At 45.0% G+C, this 26,366-nt stretch overlaps 1 protein-coding gene across 6 annotated transcripts in view; it reads left to right on the top strand.

The window, feature by feature from the left end:
• The window catches only part of ENOX2 (ecto-NOX disulfide-thiol exchanger 2), a 2,107,113-nt gene that overhangs the window by 289,379 nt on the left and 1,791,368 nt on the right, over nt 1-26,366 (top strand). The gene's annotated exons all lie outside the window — the stretch shown is intronic.

Here is a 26,366-nt window from a genome sequence, read left to right as displayed (position 1 = left end):
CCCAGAAAACTTGTTAGGTATTGATGCATTAAAAACGCTAGGGGCCACAATATATTGCTCCCCCCAGGGAGTGAGAATGACCATAAGCAAACCTATGAGTATGATAGGAGTAATGCAAACCCTGCCCCCGGAACTCCAAGACATCCCGAATGAACTATGGGCCACTCATGGGAATGATGTAGGAGTGTTGGATGTTTCCCCAGTAGTAATCAAACTAAAGCCCGGTGCCAGGTTGCCCAGGATAAAACAATATTGCATATCACACGAGGGAGAGCAGGCACTATATCAAATAGTACAGGACATGATACGGTTAGGGGTGGTAGAGCCAACAAATGATAGCCCTTGTAACTCCCCGATCCTTCCAGTACACAAGAAAGGTGATGAAGCTGTACCCTATCGTTTTATTATTGATTTGAGAGAAATAAACAAAATAGTAGAACCCAGATATCCAGTTGTCCCTAATATTTCAAGTGTGCTCACTTTAATTCCCAAAACAGCGAAATGGTTTACGGTAATTGATTTGAAAAATGCCTTCTTCAGCATTCCTATTGCCGAAGAAAGCAGGTACCTGTTTAGTTTCACTCTTCGAGATAGACAGTATCGATTTACTAGAGCCCCGCAGGGATATACAGAAAGTCCCGCCATATTCAGCCAAGCACTAAAAACACAGATGGATAACCTAGCCCTACCCGCTAACACTGCTCTGATACAATATGTTGATGATTTGCTATTATGTGCAGCCACCGAAGAGGAATGCCATTATGTGACCAGATTGGTGCTAATGCACTTAGCAGAGAATAAGCACAAGGTAGCCCTAGCCAAAATGCAGTATGTAAAACAAAAGGTCCATTATTTAGGCTTTGAGCTGTCCGAAGAGGGGCGAACCCTGTCTACTGATCGCATTGCTTTGATACAGTCCATAAAAGGTCCAGACACGGCAAAGGGTCTCCGAAGGATAATTGGTGTTTTATCCTACTGTAGGCACTGGATTCCTGAATTCTCTGTATTGATCCAGCCCATGCTAAAAGCCTTAAAAGAAGTACAAGAAAACGGCCCATTAGAATGGACACCTGAGATGGAAAAAGCCCTGACAGCTATGAAAGATGTTCTATGCCACGCACCGGCCTTAGGCACACCTGATTATACTAAGAGATTTTGCCTTTTTGTTGATGAACAGGAAGGTTGCGCTGTGTCAGTCTTGACACAGGAACAAGGGGGTAAACAGAGACCATGTGCATATTTTTCTAGCACTCTGGACTCAGTAGCTCGAGGCCTACCCCCATGCATGAGAGCAGTAGCTGCAGCAGCGACATCCCTAAAACAAAGTGCAGGTATCATCCTAGGGAGTGAAGTAACAGTAAAGGTTCCACATACGGTAGATGTTCTTCTGAATAGAGTGCATACACAGCATTTGACCACAGCTAGACTCACACAGTATGAGATGATCCTGTTTGCCAGTAATGTAAAAATTGAACGGTGTAACACCTTGAATCCAGCGACACTGCTTCCTTTGCCCACCTCACCTGATGACATTAGGCATGATTGTGTGATTCAAATGGAAGAACACACTAAGGGTAGAGCAGACCTGCAAGACACCCCGCTGGTTGATAATGAGGGTATATTATTCTGTGATGGTTCCTGTTTCAAACTGCCAAATGGGGAGACAACAGCAGGGTATGCAGTAACTACAGGGGAACGGTTGATTGAGAGTGGGAAAGTGTGTGAAAAATCGGCCCAGGCAGCAGAATTGATTGCGCTAACGAGAGCATTAGTGTTAAGCAGCGGTATGAAAGTGACAATTTATACTGATTCAGCCTACGCGCACGGGGTGGTTTCCAGTTTTGGTAAACTCTGGGGAGAGCGTGGGTTTTTAACCTCCCAAGGTGATACTATTAAACATGCCCGATTGATTGCTGAATTATTGCAAGCCCTTACGCTGCCCAAAATGGTGGCCGTAGTGAAGTGCTCAGCGCATAAAAAAACACTGGATTATGTCACGCAGGGAAATTCTTTGGCTGACCAGATGGCTAAACTAGCTGCCACAAGGGACACTCGGTGGGAAGCCCGACAGCTCATAGTGGGGAGGGATGTGACTGTGGAAGGGACGAAGGAGCGCGTAAAGGAAATCCAAGCAGATGCAACCATTGAAGAAAGACTATCTTGGCACAAGGATGATCAATACGAGGAGATGGTAGATGGGCTATGGGCACATACCAATACGAATACTTGGGTACTACCTGATGCATACTTACCTGTGATAGTGAGTGTGGCTCATGGTCCAACCCACGTTAACGCAAGAACTATGGAAGAAGTTTTAAGTACTGTGTGGTACAACAAAAGATTGGGAATGTACTGTCGCCAATGGGCAAAACAATGTGAAATATGTGTTTTATATAATGTGGGGAAAGGTGTACCGGCCCCGGTGGGCCACAGTAAGGTACCCACCTGCCCTTTTGAGGTGGTGTATATGGACTTTATACAGCTGGAGCCTGTAAATAAACATTCCTACTGTTTGGTGATGAAATGTGGGTTCTCAGGATGGGTGGAAGCATATCCCCTGCGGGACAATAGTGCCACCTCCACAGCACAATGCATATTGAAACACTGGGTGCCCTTGTATACGGTCCCCAGATATCTATGGTCTGACAATGGGACTCATTTTACTGGTGAAGTAGTAAGCAAAGTTTGCAAGGCCCTTGGTATTGATCAACGTTTCCATGCAGTTTTTCATCCTCAATCAGCTGGGATTATAGAGGGCACAAATAAGGTACTGAAGAACAAACTGGCAAAGGCTTGTGCTGAAACGGGACTGAAATGGCCGGATGCATTGCCTATTGCATTATTGAGTATGCGTACTATGCCTAAGCGTACACATGGTTTATCTACTTTCGAAATTGTTATGGGGCGCCCACCAAGTATTGGGACCCCCATATCACCTAAGAGATTGTCTGAGCAAGCATGGCCTGCATTACAACAGTACTGTATTGGGTTAACTAATAGACTGATTTCTATTAATGCACAGGTGAACGCAGTAGCTCCATCTCCTCGGATAGGAGAAGGTCACGACGTGCAGCCCGGTGACTGGGTTGTTATAAAAGCCTTCGATCGCACCAGCGGACTGCAACCCAGATGGAGGGGCCCGTTTCAGGTGCTCCTCGCGACACAAACTGCGGTAAAAGTTGATGGCAAACCGCACTGGTACCACGCAAATCATATTAAGAAGACGCTGCCATTATTGATTCCTCCAGAAAAAGGAACCGACATACCGCAGGTTGCAAGTGTACTGCCAGATGCCAGTGACAGGTGTGCCCATCGCCTCCGATCCCGTGACGTGTATGTGCCAAGCAACGTGTAAGGACACTGTTTTGAACTTTGATCATTAGGGAGATGAACATTTGGACTCTCTTGTTGGTTTTAGCAGAATTGTGCCTTACTGAAGACGACGGGCTTGTAGCCTGAAGGGCCTTCGGCGTTCCCCTCCTGGGACAGGCACTACGAGAAGTGGGACAGATCGGATGAAGGTTTTCAGTGAGACCTACCACTATTAGAGTAATAAGGACACTGGTGCTTTAAATAGGTGATACAGCTATATCGCTAGGTTGCATCTGATACGCATACGTACCTATAATTGAGCCACATACTGAACTAGGTCTACACCCGTGTATGCTGGCTTAGTCCCTGAACGGATAAGTGTATGCTCCTCAAACACAGAAGGTAAGAGGAAAATACCAGTTTGTACCACAAGAGGCAAAATTTTGTTTTCTGTATGCACGATAGTAGTACTAATAGCATTTGCCATAATATTCTGGTATCTGGAACATCCATCTAGATATGAATTAAAGAACCTGTTGCCCGAGTCAAATGAAACAGGGAGAACAGATTGGGTCAAGAGCAGGAATCGAGATGCCTATGACCAACACGACCCGGAAGACTATGCTAAAAATGAATACGTGAAGATAATAAACACAACATATGGGGTAGTGAATAAAACTGATTGCTGGATCTGCACCCACATGCCCCGACATAGCAGTGAAGGCATCCCAGTGTACGCATCGCCAGTTACTGAGGATGCCGGGTGTACATTAATTTACATGAGAATAGTGTCAGCACAGCAATACATGATACCGAATACTGCTTGTTATGTTAGAGGAGAGAACAAAACCCTTCTAAAGGAAAAGATACGCTATAAAATCAAAACTGAGGGAATCGGGCTTGCACCTGCTATGTTACAGATAGTAAGAGAACCTCCTCCCCCTATCACCATCACACAAGAGTTTAGGCCAAAGAATATATGTTTTAAGAGGAGCGCAAGAGGTAATCAAAGAATGATCTCGGGGTGCAGTCAAATGGTGGATCTAAATAACTACACGAAGGGATTGTTACAGATTGAAGGACATGCCTACGTCTGTAACAAGAGGGCTTATTTGTGGTTAGCCAAAGATTTTGTTGGGGTATGTTACATAGCCAGAATAATGCCGGCTGTGATGGTATATGCCCCGTCTACTCTGCATAAAGAAATACACAGCAGAAATAAACGAGCAGTAAACCCAAAAATTCCTACGTATCAACCTACAGGATGGGAAACGTTTATAGATCTGATGGGGGTCCTGGTTCCTCCAGCGGGCATCTTTTTGAACAGTCAAGAAATCCAAAAGCTAAACAGGGCCCTTGAGTTCGTAATCGAAGAATCTGCAGACCTAATGGAAAACATCACTTATGAAATGAAAGCAATTCGGCTAGTGGCTCTCCAAAATAGGTATGTCTTAGACATACTCACTGCAGAAAGGGGCAGAGTCTGTTTTTTTGGTGGGATCCCAATGCTGTATTTACATACCAGAAGGGAGTACAGGAATCCTGGATGGAGTAAACAAACTGCATAAAGTGGCGGATAGCATCCACCAGGAGGAAGGGTCAGGAGATAGCTGGTGGATGAAGCTCCTGAAAGAAATTGGATGGCAACTTCTTACGCCTATACTGGTTCTAGCGGCAATAGTTGTAGGAATTTGTCTCTGCATCCAATGTTTCCCGGTATGTGTGTCGTGCTGTGTTTCCATGTGTTCCTCCACCGTAACACGCCTAAATGCAACAAACAAAAGCCATGTACAACAGGAATTCCTGGACATGGGAGGCCTGGAGAAGATTATGGTATACACATTATGTGATGATTAGAAATGCCTAAATTGATGCTCCAGTGTGAGCAAAAGGGTGGATTGAAGGTGAGCCCGCATGTGTAATATTGTGCTCACACTTGGAGTTTTGTATTTTTCACTATGTGCGCTAAATGAATGTGCGTTTATAAAAGAAAAGAGGCTTTCCTTTTGATGGCGATACTTGCAGATGCCGAGACTAGCATGAGTTGTTGAGAATGTCCATATAGGGATAGTAATTGTAAATTAGACAGAGGCCTGTTTAACCTGACAAGAGCTTGTTTTGCAGAAGGATTGTGCTTGGTCCATGTGTGTCGAAATGAGCTGAGTCTAACTGAAACTGTCTGCAGGATGCGGGTGGGGGGAAGGAATGAGTAAGCACAGCCTCGTGCACAGAGATAAGGACACAGAGGGGCACGAGAGAGAGCGAATAACAGATAACAGGAAACCTCAATAGCAGATGTTGAACTGTTGACCGTTGATGCAAAGTCATGACTGGGAGGAACCGCCTTGTGGTGGACATAATCTATGTGCAGCAATGTATGACAATGTAAAACAGATGGGTACAAAAGGACCACGATGTGCAGGGGAAAGGGCGGCACTTTGACGACTTGCTTTGCGAGACGGTTGAACTTGTGGTCCATTCGCGAATGCTTGTGTGTTAATAAAGCAATGTTTACTCAACTCTTTTCTGTTTGAGTTTTTATAGGGTCCCTCTTGTACTGGTTATGGTGACGGCGAGAAATCGCACCCACAGTTAGGAGCGTTAAAAACAGATATAGAGCTATGATCAAGGCCAAACGGAAATTAGATAAAATTATGTCCTGGCAAAGATTAGTAAACACGATCTGTACAGGCAAAACGCGTAATATCTGGGCTTTGTTGGGCGATGCGCGAGGTACTGTACAAGGCACATTAGCTAACCCTATTAATGCTGAAACATGGATAGCTTTCCTCGAAAATAGGAATTCCAAGGCAGATATAGAGGAACCCTATATATTGATTAATAGGCCGTCAAACCCTCCATTTAATGTGACATATCAAATGGTGCTGAATACAATCTCAGAATTAAAATCCTCCCGAGCCCCGGGCCCGAATGGCCTAGCAAATATTGTGATGAAGTCGCATCCTGAATTCTGGGCATCCCTGTTAGCTATAATGTTTAAAAAGATCTTAAACGAAGGGAAAATACCCCGATCTTGGCAAACAGCAGTGCTTATACCAGTCTTTAAGAAGGGTAATCGAGCGGATCCTAGCAATTATAGACTGCTCTCAATGCTGGATGTCACGGGCAAAATATTTGCCTCTCTCCTTTTAAAGAAGCTGCAGCTCTGGGTAGAGCAATCTGACATACTTTGTAAATTCCAGAGTGGCTTTAGGCAAGGGTATTCTACAGTACACAACATCATGGTGCTGGACCTTTTGAGAACACGAGCCAGATCAGGAGGGCAACCACCACTATATGCCCTCTATATAGACTTTTCGGCGGCATTTGACTCTATTCCACGAGAGGCCCTCTGGCGGAAGTTAAAAGCAATGGGTTGTCCGGAGGGCCTGACTTATTATCTCAGACTACTCCATCAGAATACATCTGCTAAAGTAAAATTAGATCAGGAAGGACACACTACTAGAAGTGTGTTCCAAAATAGGGGGGGGTCAAACAAGGTTGTGTGATGGCCCCGCTGATCTATAATATGTACGTACATGACATCCCGGAGGCCATTAGGGCTGCGACAAATTGCCCACCGAAAAAAAGGAGATTCCATCTGTCCTGTTCTTGCCTATGCGGACGACCTGGTTGTACTAGACCACAATGTTAGTGGGCTACGAAGGTCGGCCATCGCTCTGTGGGAATACGCCGAGAGGAACGGCCTTAAAATTAATTTGGAAAAAACTAAGGCAATGAGATTTACCAACAAGAATACCACTCGTGTGCAGCTCAGATTTGGCTCAGATACCATTGCCTATTCACCTCATTATCGTTACCTAGGTATAGAATTTGAGAGTATCGGCGACTATGGACTCTGCAAACAGTCACGCAATGTAAAGGCAACCCAACTGACTGCACTGTTCCATAGATTTACAGTAAATCAGGGTGGATTTACCATCTGGGGTACGCGACAACTGTACGTGCAGGTATTATCCCCTATGATCACCTACGGTCTGGAAGCCCTCCTTAACTCTGACCTGAAATGGTTGCAGGTGATTGAGGGGAAATTCTGGCGCTCTATCCTGGGCCTACCACCGGGAATCCCAATGGCAATATTAAGATTGGAATTGGGGCTGACCTCATTGAAAGCGATAGTACTAAAAAAGCGAGCCCTACTCTACCTGAGAATGAGGGGTGAGACTAAGAATGGGCTACTCAAGGCGGTCTACCTAGAGATTTCGAAGGATAAATCCTTGTGCCCCTTGAAGGAGCAAATGTCTAAATTCTTGATGACCATTGGGTGGCAAATTAGGGTGGGCAGTGTCACTGTAGAAATGCAAAGGACTCTGGTCAAACACATAGAGCTCTGGGATTGGCTGGAGAATTACGCTCATCTCCAGAAGCTGGAAAGCTATCAGTGTGTCCAGTATAGACTGTATAACTACAAAAATCCGCAGAGCTATCTCAATCTATGCCCGGATAGGAGACTTGGACGTTTTATTTTACTTCTAAGGCTAGAACAACTACCTACTTTAACGATAACGGGCAGAAGAGACATGATCCCCTCCAGAATTACGGCTTTGCCGGTTATGTAAAGGAATGAATCAGCTAGAGACGGCCAGACATGTATTGACTGAATGTCACAAAATGTCAAGTACCATAAACCTTGGCTTGGGTAAGCTTGTGCATAACCAAGGTTACATTAAAGAGGAGCTATTTTGGCATCACTGTATTAATTCCAACAGTATAAGGCTCCTGATGGCACTGTACAATGTTTGGCTGAAGGTGGAAATTAGCCTTAACATAACCATATAGGAGGATATAAAGAGGAGTTGATGTATAGCCATCGTTGAAATCCAAGAGGTGTTGTTGGCCAATACAGGCCCCTATATATATAGGAATTGTAATAATACTGAAATTAGATTGATATTCCATCTGAAACTCTCATTGGAGAATATGTGGTAGTATGTGGCAAGATCCGGTTCCAGAACTATTGTAAATGTGAATCTAAAATGAAGATGTTTTATATGGTTTTTAGGATATGTATATTTAGAGAATTTAATGTTTTGACTTTCTTGGTAATTTCTTTTGCAATGTTTTTGTTAATTATTGATGTTTTTTCTCGTTATAACTTTGTTCTTACTTAAGGTATATTTTATGTGTAAAGTTTCATTGGAAACTAAATCACAATAAAATTATTATTATTATAGTATGTGAAGGAAAGGGCGTAGGGGTGTCGGAGACAGTGTAATGTTTATAGATTATGGTAACTGTTGCATGTAACGCTGTGCATGTCCATTGCGGTGGGGAGGTTGGTTAGGAGTGCTGGGCCATATGTGCATAGTGGTAGTTGGTGACATGCTGACATGCATGGTTGCATGACGGTGCGGGGGAATGTGTGCAAGGAGCACACCCACTGGAGCAATGCAGGTTTGACAGTGCATGAGGCACAGGCTGGTGATCTGAGTTGAATGTGTGTGGAGCACATTGTTTCCGTGCTACAGCACCACCAGTGAGTTGCAAAGCGTGTATTGTGCATTCCATGGTTGTGGTGATAGTTGCAACATGCTACAGTATTTGGTGAGTGGCAGGAGATGGTGCAGTGAGAAGTTGTGTAGTGTGGCCACGGGGTGCGGTGTGTACGTAATGTGGGTATGGTTCAAGTGCAGCTTATGTGGTTGGTTACTCTGCTGTGTGCGGATTTGCTGAAGTAGGCCCAATGTTGTGAAGCTGTTGTGCATAGGTTGCCAGTGACACAAAACTTTGTGAATGCCAGTGCTTAGGGGTGGTTCAGGCTGTGGTATGTTTGTGGATTCTGCTAAGTGTGACACGTTTTTTCGTGAATGGGTGTTTTATGCTGTGGGGGAGTTGGGTAGAAGTGCTGCTATGTATGTTAAGTTTGCAGCCCTTTCCACACCCACCACAACACTATACATCCAAGCAAGGGATCATGTGGGCATCTAACATTATGCACAATGTTGTGTGCATGGCCAAAGGTGTGCTGGGTGCGTCTATTTGTGGATGCTGCAATCGTGCATTCTTTAGCAGAAGTTTCTGGTTGAGGGGCTATGCAATCAAACGGAACGTATACTGAGAGTGTTTAACTGTAAATATGGAGTGGTGTATAGAAATCACAGTGTGCAATGCAGAGGTTTTGTATGTGATTGCTGCATTCGTGTTTGAAAATTTGACAGCACCCAATGTGGAAGTGCTGCAAAAAGTGACCGTACAAAGGGAAAGAAGTATTGGCTGAGCTTTACTGGGCTGTGGCCATCACTGTAGCTGGGGAAAGCACACATGCACATCCTGCCATTATGAGCAGGACGGAAAGGGAAATGGAATTGTGGGAAATAGGCAATTAGGAGTTTAGGGCGTGGTTCACAGGAAGGGGCGGTACCATTTGGTCCCAATACTGTCATGAGGGTGGTTGAGATGGATAGACGCACAGTGCTCATCGTCCGTGATACCTTTTGTGCGCCATCTGCACAGGTGTTGTTTGCAAAGAGGCGTTGCGGGTAATTTCGGGTTGGAAGGAGTGAACGCTTTCTGGGCCTGTCAGGTGAACTGCAGTTTCGGCGGGATGGTGTGCCTTTGCAGATATGTGGCATCTGTCACGAACGTTGACTTTGTTGTGGCGGACTATGGAAGTCTACGTTTGGGTTACATGTTGTATGGAAGATTAATCCGTCACCTGAAGAGGTTTCTGACCGTAGTGATGCATATTTTTCCTACTGCAAAGGTCATTTTCTCATGCATAACACCAAGAGGAGTATGTGTCCATGACGGTGTAATTTTTCCCCAGCCAGAGGTCAGAAGGTGTGCTAGATACAGAATTAAACGTGAGTTTATGCAGACTGCTGTTACGCTCACCTGGTCTCTGCGGAGGCGTTGGGGCACGGTTGCAGCCCTCCCTGAACTCGAATCACCCCCTTCAGGCCTCTCCCTCAGTAGAAAAGCCGCGAGCAGTGGTATGTGGTGATACTGCTCCTGCATAGACATAACATTGTGTGAGTGCGCCAATCTGTGATTGTTGTACCTCTCGAACCCTTCACCCCAAAGTACGGTTTCTGTGAGCATAGGCCAGCCCATAAAGCTCACCTGTGAATTATGGAAGATAAGCTCTCCGTCCCGCTACTTCTGGCAGGGGCACGTCGAATGGGATCGAGTTCCTTCAGTGATCCCGGATAAGTATTAGTCCAGTCCAGCTGCGACTATGCTTCTCCTTATGATTGGTAAACCTTTCTTGAGCTCTTGTGATGCTGTTCGTTCTGTTCACTGTCTTTATATGTTGCTCCCATTTATGCCCGCAATAATGTGGTTCACCGAAGAGATGTACAGGTAAGAACAGCATCCCCCAGTTGGTAAGTATGCTGGCAGGAAACAGGATGTCCAGGAAGCAGGATCTTCAAAGGTAAGTCTGACCTCAGGCAACAGTGAGCGTTACGCTGCTTGCAAGTGCAGAATAACGCGAAGCATCTGTCTTGAGGATCGAGGCAGCTTATATAGCTGAGATCGTGTGCACAGCCATTAGAGCTGGCTTACCAGCCACACCCTGCCATTTCTAGAGAGTGAGCACGTGCGAAGGCAATCCATTAGCAGCCACACCCAAGTATACTCTTGGGGCTGCTTAATGGATGGAATGTTCAAGGTTAATGCATCTTGCTTAATGGTTGGAATGTTCAAGGTTAATGCATCTGAGGTTCTATGTCCATAATAAAAGATTGTTGGTGTTAAATGGATGTTTTTGTTTACTTTTGGTCATGAGCCTGGTGCCAAAGGCGCCAGGACAGTGTCCACCCAGGTCTCCTGTACATGCGACCCCTGCATGCCTGTGCCCCTGACTTCATGACCATGACACTGCTGGTATGTTCTCCACCCACTATAAGATCATGAGGTCGCAAAATATGCAGTGGTTCCATAGAAATGGCATTTATTTGAGCGCCATTGGCAATGCCGTTTTCTTTTACACTGTGCAAGAAGCATTGACCAGAATGTGATAAAAATGTGAGGAGAGGCAAAAAGAGGCGCATATAAAGAGTAAATACAAAAAAAGTTGCTTGCACGCATGTAAAAAAAAAACCTTTATACATCTACAATGAAAGATTGACTCGCCTACCCAGTTGGATAGTTTGATATTGTTTACACCCCCTCACTATCACGAAAAGGTAGTGGATTACACAGTATTTTCAGGATTGCACGTGCCACATCCTGGGTGGCTATGTGGGTGCATGCGAATGGAGAAATCATGCATACTTTCATTGAACTTTCTAGTGGACGTGCTTTGAAATTTGCATGACATATGTACTGTAAATGTGTAACGGTACATTTCAAGTGTTGTACAGGAGTGACAGTGTTAGATGATGGCGGCTTCGATGCGATTGGTTGCTGCGTGGGTGCCTATTTATGCGTAACCCAATGAAGTAGAGCTGCAGAGAAGATAGTGCAAAGGGAAGGACTGCTCTAGCTTTACAGGGGTGCGGCCCACGCACTACTTTGGGAGGCACACGTGCCAAAATCTGCCCTTTACACCACCATGCCCAATTGCCATGACCCTGTGGGGATTAGCAAATTAACAAGGGGGGTCCTGGGAGTCCCGCTGCCAGACATTAGTCCTGGTCACGAGAGACTTGCCCAGAGTCTTTAGCTCACTATCTTTCACAGAGAAGAAATATACCAAACATATCCGTCTTTGTCCTGCCCTGGGGCAGTCCAGCCCCGAAATGCTAGGCAATTCTCCTCTGAACAGTAGTACCAACAGCAACCCCAGACATGTGTTTTGGTCTGGTTGGACCTAATCAGTAGGGTGGACCCCCTCCCCCCTTTGTTTTTTGCATATTTAAGTAACTTTGGGTCTCACCCTAAATTACTAGGGGATTCCAGATGTGGACCCCTTGCTCACTATTCTTAGAGAGGCACAGCTCCACCCTACTGATGAGGTCCAACCAGACCGAAACACGTGTCTGGGGTTGCTGTTGGTACTCTTGTTCAGAAGAGAATTGCCTAGCATTTCAGGGCTGGACTGCCCCTGGGCAGGACAAAGACTGATATGTTTAGGATATTTCTTCTCTGTGAAAGATAGTGAGCTAAAGAATCTGGGTAAGGCTCTCACAACCAGGACTAATGTCTTGCAGAGAGACTCCCAGGAACCCCCTTGTTTTTTGCCTGTGGGGATTAGCCAGCTAGTGTGGGTGTGGTTAACAGGAAGGGGAGGTGAAACTGTTGTACATTATACTCTGCTTACTGAGGGTGGGTGACATGGAGAAACGCATTGTGCTGACTGTAGCTGATCCCTTTGTCATAGATCTGCACAACTATGCCCTGCAAAGACACTTTGACAGCAATTTTGGTTTGGAAGGAGTGAACGCATTGTGGAACGCTGTGTATGAGTGCAATTTCGCTGATATGCATGCACTTTGCAAAGACCTCGCCACTTTTCCAGTAGTAGATGTTATCATCCTCCACTACGGCGGCATGCATATGGATTACCTGGTTTACTTAGATTTGTTCCGTAGATTGAGGAGATTGTTGGATGTTGTGAGGAAACTTTTTCCCACTGCCAGGGTGCTTTTCTCATCCATAATACCACGTAGAGTATGGCCCAATGCTCATGGATGTTCCGAGCCAGACACAGTAAGGCGTCTCATCAACAAAAGCATGTATACTTTTTTGTCCGCTCGTGGAATATTCTTCTGCAACAATGACCTCATTCGTTGTGGAAATGCAGAGTTTTTCCAAGAAAATTGCATTTTGTTGTCACCCATTGGCAATGCAGTTTTGTTTGCTCGTCTACAGGATGAGGTGAAGAGTTTACTGTACTAATGTGAGCACAGGAAAACACAAAAGCTAATAATAAAAACCAAAAAAAGGTGTCTCTGTAGAAGCATCCAAACAACAAAAAACAAGCTCTTAATAGTAGTCCCTTGCCACAAACTCCCCCTGCCCTGTTTGCAAGTTATTCAACCACGCCCGCACGCAGCACGAAAGCCACATCTGGTGATTTTGCGGGTGGTGGCCACGAAAATGTAACTGTGGGGATTGTCTAATCAGATGCTTGAAGTATGCAGCAATAGGAAGAGGCACTCCTGCGTCACTCGGGCCCAGCCCTAGACGTACTTGGGGACATGCACGTGCCACATTCTGCACTTCTCAGCATGTTAGCCAATGGAAATGGGACTATGGCCTTTGGCCAATCAGGTGCTCAGGGGGTACGTCACAGGAAAGGGCACCAATAGGGAGAAGGAGTCCTCCTGTTTCCCCGGGGCACGGCCCTAGCAGTCTTTGGGGAAAGGCATGTGGCACATTTTGCACTTCTCACTATGGTGGGCAATGGGAATGGGACTACGGCCTTTGGCCAATCAGGTGCTCTGGGTGTGCATCACAGGAAAGGGCGGCATTATTTTTTTCCATTACTTTGTGTACTGCAGCTGACAAACACGGAAAGATGCACAGTTTTCGTAGTGGGTGATAGGTTTGTGGAAGATCTGTGCGTGTAGGCCCTCCAAGAAGACTTGTCTGGCAATTTCGGTTTGGAGGGAGTGGATGCTTTGTGGTGTAGTGTCGAATCGTGCTGTTTCGGCGGACTGCTTGTAGAATGTCGATGCGTGGCCTCTTCAGCAACTGTACATGTTGTGATCGTGCACTTTGGAGCCTTCTTTATGGGTGACGCGCGTTGTTCCTGTTTGTTCCGTCAACTGAAGATTTTGATGAAAGCAGTGCAGCGCATTTTTCTACTGCAAAGGTGCTTTTCTCATGTATACCCCCGAGAATAGTGTGGAAGTATTCCAATGATTCCTGTCGTCAGCCAGAGCTTGGAAGTGGTGTCATCAACAGAAGCATGTGTGACTTCTTGAGTGCTGCTGGGATGTTCTCCTGTGAGATTGAGAACATTGGTTCGCGATAAATACACCTTTTCAAGGCAAATGGCATGTCTTGTATTTCTGCCTTTATTTGACATGTGCCAATGGCATACTTCACCCATGGGAATATGACATTTCACACAATAGGGCTGAATAACTTCCAACCCTGGGTGAGCTCGCTCTTTCTCCCCTCGACGGGTTTCAATTCATTCTCATTAGTAATTTATATTTCTTCGTTAAGTAATCCACCATTTTTGTTATAATATTTCCAATATTTCAATTGTTTATTTTATTCCTAACCAATCAGTGTTTCAAAATTATTGCCAATGCATTTCGGACATCCGTCCATCATCAGGGCTATCAACACTATTTGTTATCAATCAATGATCTTCACAACACCATGACCCATTGGTTCACCCAAACGTGAAATCGTAAAGTAAATGCATGCACATACCAGGTTAAAGTTGTGTTCCATCATGGCGTTCACATCAATATAACAAGTCAAAAAAATACAAAAACATCCATTATAGATCATTGTTAAACCTCATTTCACAATATAGTATCATAATATACCAAACACTTTCTACCTGTTTGGCTTTTCATCCCCAGAGTGTATGTTCACCTCTGTTGCCAGTATCCTTATCTAGCGCGTATCCTCTGAAACAGATATTTATATATATGTGTATAACTATTTCTTTATCTGTGGTCCCCCTCCTTCAGTATTCCCACTCAGCCTCCTCTTACGCTGTGCTTACCTCTACTCTCCTGCTCTCCGTACGCGACAGCTATTCAAAAAGAGCTGCCGCCACTCGTAACAGCATTTATCAACACTTCTCATTCTCGCGCATGCACGCTGCTGTGCGCGATGCCGTGATGCGTTTCACTGATCTCCTCCGCGCATGCGTGAATGTGTCTTTACAACACTTCAGAAATATTATACATATATCTGCTTGTATAACTGTCTGTCTATTTAAGTAAGTTTAACTCTAGGGTTCACAGACTATTTGATTACACAACAACTGTTATTCTCTGAGTGTGTGAATGTAAATGTTAATTCTATATCAAACAGCTACCATTATAACCTTGATCACTTTTATTGGAGGATCCCTAACCCTAACAAATCTTTCTTATGTAGCACACATATTTTTCATCATAGAAAACACATAAAATTCAACTCCTCATTAATGCCCCCTGGTCTCAGGGAGTCAAGCCGGTCGATCCAAAACGATTCTCGTTGATTCAATCTTCTTCCCAAATCCTAATTCACATGCTGAGCCCGGGCGGCACCAAGACGGCCACCCCCAGACTGGCCAGGATCGCTGCAAAGCTCCAAGAGTATACCTATGAGATACAACACATTGCGGGCTGGAAAAACGCACAAGCGGACTGCATGTCCAGGCTCCTCAACCAAAGCGCCCCCGGCACCACATTCCTGGAAGACGAATGTGTCGTTGCGTCCATTGGCGACCTGAGGAACGTCGAATACATGGAAATGATCGAGCGCCACTGGCAGGAAGAATTCGAGCAGGACTACGCCCTAAGGCACGTAAGCACCTGGGTTCGAAATGGATGGCCCAACGAGAGAGCGATCCCCGAAGGCCTTCGTCCCTACTGGAAGGTGAACGAGGAAATCACCTCCATGAACGGTCTCATTCTCAGAGGTGATCAAATCATCCCACCCAGCGGAATCCGCAAAGTCATACTGTGCAGAGCACACTCGGCCATTTAGGGTGCAACATGACCAGACGAAGGATACGCGACGCATACTGGTGGCCAGGTATCGACCAGGACGTTCGGCAGATGGTCGATAGGTGCCACGAATGCTCCAACAGCGACAAGCGCCTAGCCGTGAGGCAAGCCCCCATGCTGCCCACCGAAGTCCCCAAAGGGGTGTGGCGAAAACTGGGGCTGGATTTCATAGGGCCGCTGGACAACATGCCCCCAGAGCACAGATACGGGATAGTCTTGGTCGACTATTTTTCCAAATGGGTGGAAGCTGACTTCACCCCGGACATCACCACAGGAACAGTCATTGAAACACTCACCGCCATATTCCAGCGAGAGGGCCTGCCTGAAGAACTCGTCACGGACAACGGAGTCCAGCTAGTCTCCAGAGAAATGGAAAAATTTCTCAAGCTCAACAACATCAATCGGCGAAAAGCAAGTCTGTATCACCCACAGGCAAATGGCCTAGTTGAGCGGGCCAACCGCTTCGTCAAAGGGGCGTTACAACTGGCTCATGCCTCGGGCCTAGACCCATACAAGACGGTCAAAGAAGCCGTAGCGGCCCACCGCCTCACCCCCAACGCCGTCACAGGTGTTTCACCGTTCCATCTGCTGAGGGGGAGAAGGGCAGCATCCTCACTGGTACCACCATGGCTCCAGCAAGTGAGGGCCGACGAAGAAGTTGACATGGCTGACATAACGTGTCGCATGCAGCGAAACAAAGAAGCAATGAAAGCACAGGGGGATTTGCGCCAAGCCGCTCGACACACACAAGTCAACAAAGGGGATCTGGTGAAGATACGACTTCCCCACAAGGACACCTCCACTGGTTCCAGATACAGCAGCCCCATAGAAGTCTTGGAGAGAGGGACAAACCACATCTGCACCAGCGATGGCAGGAGATGGAACCTAGAGAGGGTAGCCATGTACCGCAGGAAAGAAGACACTGTACACTCGCCAAGAGGCACTGGAGGAGATCAAGTCTGCCAAGAGCCATACGAGAACCGTCACCTCCCAAGTGGAGACACCATAGAGCCGCACCATCACAACGACTTTGCAAGCTCCCTTCCCCCAACTACACCCAGGGGATCACAGCAAGGAGCTGGACAAAGAGAACCCGAATCACCAGCACCCTCCCAAGGACACTTCATCGATCCCTCTCCATACCCTGATCCTGGCAGGCCCCAGAGAGAGAGGAAGAAACCCAGGCAATATGCGGACTTCATCATGGAGTGATCACCCATTCCTTTTCCCAGCAAAGGAGGTGTGTGGGGACATCACGTGATCGCGGGAGCGTGGTCTCGCGAGATCTCGCGAGCCCACGCTCCGCGGGAAAACGTTCCCGCTTCAGTGTTGGCGCCTGGCCAGCAGAAGCGGTCAGAGAGGAGCGCTGCTCCTGATTACAGGATACAGAGAACTGAGTTACAGAACTCACACCCCAGCTCCTAGGGCGTAACACCACAGCCACTGGAGGCTTCATGGGGGCCCTAGGAGACTACAGCGTGCCACCGGTGTGCACAACCCTTCCACAGTGAAGCAACTGGGGAAGCACAGGACTTGGTCGCAGTGAACAGTGAGTAAGCGCCCCGCGCCACCAGGCCACTTATAGTCTCCTCACTTGCTGTCAGTCAATAAAGACCGTTAGAAACCCTACAGCGTCCTGTCATCTGTTTAGGCCACAACAACAACATCCTTTTCTTCATATGCAATTTCTATTTTACACACTGTAATACTCTAAATTCATAGCCCAAAAACTCTGTGCTCCTATACAATCAGCAAAACAAGAGCTATCTCGGGTGGGGGAGCAGAGTGGTCTCTGGTTATTATTACAACATTCTCTTTCTTGTATCTTTTACCTACAAATACATTTAAGTTTGCATATTGTTGTAGTGTGCTCTTGGCGTCAAAATACCCATGTTGTCTCCTTCATCTACCACTCTGTGGAGTAGAAAAACCACAGATTACACTCATTTAGATATTCTATGCGTTCCTTGCTTCAAAATGCTGTGTTCACATAAAATTAAAAATATAATGCCGTTATGCTTACCTTCTTTGGTTAAGCGTGAGATATCCCTTCATGGCTTTCCTGCTCTTTCAGTTTGGTAGAAAAAAAACAGTTGACCGCCCCAATAACGCTTTACATTGTTCATGGACATGGTACTTAATTGATGGGGATGTTTTACGCCGCAGCTGCGTTTAGCTCCATAAGCGTACTGTGTGGATTTCTCGCGCCCACCGTTGGCTACCATAAATACTGCGTGTGACGTCATGCGTTGTACGCGTGACGTCACTATTACGTGCTGTATTTGCCGTCCGTTCCTTTGACGAGCATTCGTATATTTCGACCCCTGATCACCTAATATTAATAATTACCAGTCATAGTTGCATAGGTGTTGGTCTGGCATACTACCGTGCATCGTCTTTGCCGCACAAGGGGCGGTTGTCTGCTTTTTATGAAAGGTCGGCAGTTCATTCGGTACTAAAGGAAATGCAGGGTGGTGAATCCATGGAAATAATAGACCTAGTACGGCCGATCTCCATGTGAGCTAGGCACAACGATCTAGTATCTAGATCGACTCGGAATGCTTAGGAGTTGCTGAAGTAATGTACCTGTGTCTTTAGAATGCATTTGAGTGTGCATGTTCAGTTATTTGCATGTCATCTCTTCTACCTTTTCAATTTTGGATGTTGGGTGGTGCTGTAAGTACTGCCTGTAAGCCTAAACTATTGGCATGGTAATTGAAGGATGGGATGTTAGTTTGGTTTTTACCCACTTACTTAACCGCCCACGGCCATGCTAGTTCATGTGTTCGTTCCGACCCACCACCTGCCCTTCCCAAAAAAAACGCACACGCACGCACGTGCGGGCACGCACGCGCGCGCGGGATCTCTTTGAAGTAGCTTTGTGTTTAAGGGAATGTCAGTGTTAATTTTAAGCAGTCTTAATTGCTACTGTAAACTAGTTCTTGGTGTAGTAAAAAATGTTTAACCAAGTGTGCTTTCAACCGCTTCATGAATGAAAAATATGCAGGGATAGAAATTGTCAGGAGCTGGTAGCTATTTAGCTCCTGATTGTAGCTTGGAAGAGCCCGTCCTGCAACAGCTATTTCGTCCTGCCTTTCCCATTGACCCTGCAGGCCAACTGATGCCATACACACTTAACTACTAGACATTAACTCTGTGTTTAAGAATTGTATAAAGGAGCATTAGGACACGTATATGAGACCTTTCAAGGTTATTTGGTCATACATAATGGACAAAATTTGATAGTGTGGAAGTTAGTTCAACATTTACTATGTAACTAGCTCCTCAGTTACTAGAGGGAGTTTCTGCTTGCTGCCTGATACCGACAAGCTGCTTTTAGATTTTGCAAATCAAATCCTAATTTCGAACGATAAATGTGTGTCCTTGCATCTTTTCCATGCTCTAAATTCCTATTGAAAACGAGCATTGGTAAAGCCAACCGATTTGTCTCTTATATAGATTAGCCATGCACTGCTGTAACCTGCCTAAGGACTAGTGCCATTTGCCAGCTGTTTCCATCTTATGGACAAGTTCCATCTTGTTGAGTGCCTGGAAAATGCCTATCCCATGCCTAATTAAAGGCTAATACTTTTGGCTGTGTCATACTTGTAAAGGAGTGTAGTTGGGCATTACGATTTCCTTTCTTCTGATTTATTCATGTTTGCGTGAGATTGTGTTTTTTGGAAAGAAAGAGAATTTGTTTCCATTAGGTTAATGGTTTCCATCATTAATGTTGTATGTATTACTGTAATAACATTTCTCACAAAAAATGTGAACGTGAAGTATGAATGCTGGATTTCGAGTGTCTTTCAATAATGTATGCTACAGATGAGGTATGCAAAGAAAGACCAGTATTGTACTGATTGGAAAGGGGTGCACGAAATCATGAGTCATGTAGAGGTTCCACTGGTATTTCTGCACCTAAAACCTTTACATAGAATTACGCTACCATGTTTTTAGTCCCTACCTACCACATGTCATCCAATGGAGATAGAACAAGAGCCAGTTTGCATAGCCCAAAAATTCAGTCTTTAGATTGGGCATGCCTCCTGGTTTTGCAGTCTTCATGTACAGCTAGTGCTGTTCTCTATGATGGAGCACATGTCTGCCTGTTACCTTTGCTTAATTCTTCAGTAATCCTTCTTTTTACATTTGACGACCCTGGTTAATCTCTAGTTCCCGTTTCAAGCATCAACTCTGGGTTCTTGAAGAGCAGATCGTGCACATGTTGTTTTGCCAAGTCCGATCCCCATGCATTCTGCCTTAAGTGGCTAGCCCCAGATTATGATTGGAACCTGTGAGTCATGTAACACAATTTGAGCATTACTGCATGGCTTCAAATGTAGGTGCAACTCTTTTGAAGACCTTCCCCAGTGCCCCTGTATGGATATGGGACGGTGTGGTGGTGCTCAGTCTCCCAACAAGTTGGGTGCCATTAGCTAACTTACTTGCCTAAGAGCACAACCCGTGTCCTATGGCTGAATGGAGGCTCTGGGACTCTTGGCTGACCAGACAAGTTAATAAAAGTATGGTGGTACCATGTGAACTAGGCAAGTATATGTACGCGTTTGAAATTTCTGCACACAGTTTTGTTCTGTTAGTTGAATTACCTCTGACAAATATTAGTAAGTGGCTTCAGAGCCTGACTACTAGCATATGATCTAGCACCCTTGCATGCCTAACGGGTGGCAGGGGGAGTACTGTAGAAGAAGAATGAACATGCAGCACTTAATTGAACCAGCAATAATGAAGCCAGGCCTGGCAAGATCTAACCAACCACCAGTTTGCATTGTGCTCAACTTTACTGGTGAGTACAAAAAAGTGATGGGATGTTTGAACTTGTATATGACGTTTACTGCTAACAAACTTTGTTTGCAGTAAATGTCAAAGATTCCACTGGCTGGTATGTGGGTGGCAGCAGTGCACCAAACATGAAGTGAGCTTATGGTGTGTGGTAGGTCAGAATCAGAAAACTGACAAGTTGGAATGATTTTTCAAATATGTATTTCCTCTTTTGATTCAAGAGACCTATTCTTTCCCTAACTGTTATACTAAGCCCTACTGCATACAAATGAAGGTACCAAGGGGTGCTAGACTGTCCTGATGGTCAAACATAAATAGTCTTCTGTCAAGAAATCCTATTCTAACCTACTTTCTCTCCTCACTGATCAAAAGAAAATATATAACAACCGAGGCACACTGTTGGGCCTTGCCAAATAGAAAAGGATGGCTGCTGGCTTCAGAACCCTCCAATAGTCTCTTTACCAAAGGACCTTGCATAAGTTCAGAGTCCAAAACATATAGTTGGTATACGACAGGAGTGCCACCCCAGGGTTCCATCAGAGCCTCTCTGCTTATCCTGTGACCTTGTGTGACAAATGTCTGGTCCTTTGTGACAAACCTTAGTAGTAAGAGTGACACTAAATCTATATATCAAGATTGGCGTGCCCACTTTGCAAGCCTTTATTATGAGGACAATATTCCAATTAATGGCGATTCAGAGCTAATTGAGTCTTTACTCAAGGTCGCCAGTAATTATGCTGTAGTTTTCAATCTGAATTTGGTCTTAAGTGCTATCAACACATTGAAGCCAGGAAAAGCACCTGCCCCGACTTGATTCCAGGAGAACTGTGTAGTTTCAAACAACATTTCTGGTGTCAATGTTTTGCTTGTTATGTTAATGATATGATGAATCGCTAAGTGTCTGACTCTTGGAAAATTGCAGCCATAATATGCCGTTTTAAGGAAGGAGATTCGCATTTCCAGACTAATTATCACCCAATCTCCTTAATTGATATAAGAACAAAGATTTACGGGAATGTACTTGGCGGCAGCATCTAACAGGATCTCCAATCTCCAGGGTGGCTTCAGAACAGGGAGTGAGTAAATTGACCAGGCATTCCTAATAATATTGTAATTTTTAAGTCTTTTTGTGTCAAAAATGAACTTTCATATATTGTCTTTATTGATTTTAGACCTGCGTTTGATTTTGAACTGGGTATCTCCAATTCACTTTTAAACGCGCTGCAGTCACGTTATACTGGGACTTCAGTAAGAGTTAGATTTCATCCAAATGGTGAGAGTGCTGATGCTTTTGTTACCAATATGGGGGGATCAGGGATGTGTTCTGGTCCTTTTTTTATTTTTATTTTCTGTTTATGTCAACAAATTGGCTACTTGAATTCAGAACCTTAATTGCGATGCCCCGATTATTGATAGAGAAAAACCATTAGTGTTGGGAAGCAGACTCGAGCGCTTGAGCACTTTAGTAGAGAATATAAACTGGAGCTCTTATAACACAAACTGTTTCAATGGCCATGCCAACAATCAATGACAAGTGAAACTGATAGTCGCTCTAAACAACAATGTATTTGATCTAGTTTCTTCATTGTTATCTAGGCATTCACTAATCAAATAACGGATTGTGAAAACAGCAAATAACCCACAGAAAATGTGTATTCAGACAAAGAGCAGGAGCAAGCATTAAACTGGTTAATAAACTTGGAGGAAATGCTATCCTTCCTGAGATGGAAGTCTACAAAGCAACTGCACGATCAGCCACCCTCTATGGTTTATAGTTGTGGCGACAATGCCTGCTACAGAGTCTGGAAATCGTTGAGAGGAAATGTAGTTAAAAAGTGTCAGCCATCCCAATGATGGCACCCTCCGTACCTGCCTATTTAGAATTGGCCTTTCACCCTATTATTTACAAAGCAAGAATCCAGCCGCTTCTCTATTGGGTTTGCCTAAATACTAGTACTATTACTACTACTACTAGTAGTAATAGTCTCAAAGGTACACAAAGGTATTCTGGTCTAGTGTCTGATAGAGCCGCAACTGGAAGTGGGTAAAATGTATTGAACAAATGCTACTAGAATTTAATCTTTCCCCATCTATGGTACAATCAGAAAATGATGGATGTTCGCTCTCAAGAAACTGTTAGAACAGCTTTAAGCATTTGGGCACTGTCCTATTTGGATATCAAAACAGTTTGGGGCTGTGATCACTATTTGAGTTGGTTAGACAACTGTACTCGCAGATCATTGGTGACTAAGTTCTTCTGCCAAAACGTGGGTGAAATCGTTGTCCGCTTTCGTTTTTGGCACCATGTTGCCAGCCCCGAGGAGAGAACGTACTTAAAAAAAGAGCTAAATGCATTTGGGTTGAGACCGACTGCTGATTGAGATTTCTCCAAGTTTGTAATATCAAACAGTCATGCTTTGTTTTTAGGCAAATATATGTATGCTACATTTCGAATAAGATATATGGTCTTATCTAAATGACTGTCACCAACTGTGATGAACCCCTACCCCAAAATGATTTGGTGAAACAAGTGTTGTGGCAGTTGACAGGCTGTTATTTTTAATGCTCAATGAATTGATATTAATGTACTTGTTCATAACAGGTTCTTGTCCTGGTCATTTCTTTTGTAGTATGTATGATAATCCTTTGCATTCTGCACTTTGTTGTGTTATGGTCCACACAGATGGATCAATATGGTCTAACCTAAAAGGTGTTATTTAAGAGCCTTGTTACCAGTATAGGTAGGACCACACGATTGAAACCTTTCTAATGACCCCTGCGATTGTCCAAAGTGTTGTTTTGATATATTAATGATTTTTTATGGATAATGTAAGAAAAAGATAATATCAACATCTCAATTAGCTATCATTGTTTGTCGATTACTGTAGGACTGTTATTTAAGTTTTATAGTATGTTTTTTATGAGTAATGATAGTTATTGTAGAGACCTGCATACATGTATTATGTTCTTGTATTTGTATTTTCTTTTGTCCGAAATGAAGCTGAAGTGAAAACTATAGTTCGTGTACGGCTGGAGTGCCATTCTGGGGTTCCAGCAGGGTCTCTAGTTCTCCTTGGCCATGTGTGTCTCAATCCTTCTCGCCTCGGGAGACTTTTGTATTTCACCCACTTCCCACAGTCTGAGGTTCTGTCAGTCTCTTCCCCCACCCCCCACCTGGGCTTGCTCTTGCTTGTTTCCCACTCTCAGCTCCTAGGTTCTTTCTCCCACAGTGGGTTTCTTTGTCCCGTTTCCACACTCTGGGGCTTCTTGCGGTTTTGCTCCCTGCTTTGGGGCTTCTCTGCTCTTCCCCAACTCAGGGTTTCTCTTGCTTTCTCTCCACACTCTGCGGTTTCTCTGTTCCTCCCTAACACCAGGGCTTCTTCCTCTGGCCTTGCTCCACGCCTCCCGTTCCTCGGAAGCCACTGTGTGCCTGTATCTGACGAGCAGTGCTTCGTGGGATGGCTATGTAGGCTGACTGCCTATATTTTCTCTGCAGTGCCAATTAAGTGACTCCTCAACTTGAATCTGTGGAAGTAGGCATCTCCTCCTGGTTACTGCTGGCTCGGTTCAGGAGCTTTTGGGCAGTTTCTCCTCGGGGGTCTGCCTTGGCACGCTGAAGTGTTCCATTCTTGCTTGAGCTGCCAGACCCCACGGCTCTGGTTTCTCACCCACCTGGCTGCGTTGCACTCATCAAGTGCAAAACTCCTGGGGCAATGCTATATCTGGTGTTCTGTCTCTCCAAGCATTTCTACCCTCAACGTTCGCTGTGGCATAATTAAAGCCTTTGCTCTGCATGGATACTCCAACTTGATTGGTTCCTTGCTTGACGTGACTTCAGGAGGCTTATTTTTCCATCTTTCTGCTGTTTTGCCTAAATAGGATGAAATGAAGTTTGGGTCATAAGCTATTGTTAACGTGTTCACACATCTTGGTTCCTGCATAATCAATAAAGGTGTTTGTGTCTTGGGAAAAGGGATGGTGACTTGCATCTCTCTGAGGTTTCCCTGCCCCCAAAGTGGGAGTCTTCTCCAAAGGCATTCCGCTTACCCTGTCCCCTAGAGGGTGTTAAGCATAGTAGGCTCACCTCCCTAGTTCCAAAGGGGGTGGTTTTCACTTGTGGAGAGGTAAGGAACTCTCTGGAGTCATCAAATACCCCTCCCACCCCCCACTGTTTGATTCAGGGCCTCCGTTAGTCACTCCACAGGATAACGGCTGAGATAATCCACAGTTTCCTGGTCTTTGCCCTTTCTATGCTCCACCGTGAAGCCAAAAGGCTGTACGTTTAAAAGGGACCTTATCACCCTGGTGTTGGTGTCTTTTTGCAGATACATCCAGGTTTAGGGAGAGTGATCTGTAAGGAGCCAAACATTTTGACCAATCAAATCATGCCTCAAGCTAGTGATGGCCCATTTGATGTCTCGGGCTTCCAACTGTACATATGCATAGCTTTGTTCCCAGCTAAATTATTTCCGACTGATGTACAAATCCAGGTATTCGTGCAAATGGGATAGGACAGCACCTAATCCCATTTTGGATTTGTCCGTCTGGAGTATAACCCCCCTATTGAATTCTGGCATTTTAAGAACAGGTTCACTGCAAAGGACCTTCTGTAGGGTGTCCAGACTATTCTGGTTTTCCCAGGTACCGACAAGCTTGTTGGGTTGTGAATTCTTATGTTTGTCAGACTAGCAGCCAGAGTGGAAACGTTTGAGATAAACTACTGATAATGGCCAGCTAGCCCTAGGAAGGGGCTGGTGTTTGGGCCACTGCTTTTACCTTTTAACTTTGGGGCTGCATTAACGCATTGCTGACAAAGTAACCTAGTTATTTATTATGGCCTTTGGACCAGATCAAGTTTTTTCGGGTTCACCGTGACCCGGCCCTTCTCAGGGCCCTTTTGACCTGCTAGAGGTAGCATAGATATTCCTCCCAACTTGCACTATGGATCACTATATCATCTAAATAGGCTCTGACAAAGGATGGGTAGGGTTGAAAGACACTGCCCATAAGGAAGGTGGCAGGGGCTCCATGTAATCTAATTGTGAGGATGGTAAACTGGTAAAGGCTATTTGGGTGCTAAAAGTGGTCTTTTCTAGATCTACTGGGTTCAGAGGGACCTGCCAATAGCCGTTTGTCAAGTCCAATGTGGTGATGAACTTGGCATTCACTATAGGCGTTCTATCAGCTCATTGAGTCTTGGCATAGGATACAAATCAAAGGCTGAGATTGAGTTTAGTCTTGCAAAATCTATGCAGAATCCATCTCCATGAGTTGTAAGGTTTGCATTGAGAGCAATCGAGGAAGACCAGGGGCTTTTTGAGTGATCCATTACTCCAAGTTTTAGCTTTGTCTCTATTTCTTCCACTAGGGCCGGCCTCTGGGATCTGATAGGGCTTTAGTTTTGCCAACTGTTGAAAAGGCTTTATAATCAAATGGAAGACCTTCTTTACTCTACGTTGTGCCTCTGAAAAGACCTCAAAGAACTGCATAAATAAGACCTGCTGGTCCACCTGTTGCTTCCTACTAAGATTGTCCGAATTAGCTTAGCTTTTCCCTATCCCCTACCAGGAGTGCAGCCTGCTCTACTGTGTCGGTTCTCCAGGGCTTTAAGAGGTTGATGTGGTGAGATTTTACTCTTTGGTCGAACTGGGAGGCAAGCTA

This window comes from Ambystoma mexicanum, chromosome 5p, assembly GCF_040938575.1.
Source record: "Ambystoma mexicanum isolate Mex_15411 chromosome 5p, UKY_AmexF1_1, whole genome shotgun sequence".
Classification (NCBI taxonomy): domain Eukaryota; kingdom Metazoa; phylum Chordata; class Amphibia; order Caudata; family Ambystomatidae; genus Ambystoma; species Ambystoma mexicanum.
Note: the sequence above shows the minus strand (reverse complement) of the source record. Positions and strands in the feature narration are given on the sequence as shown.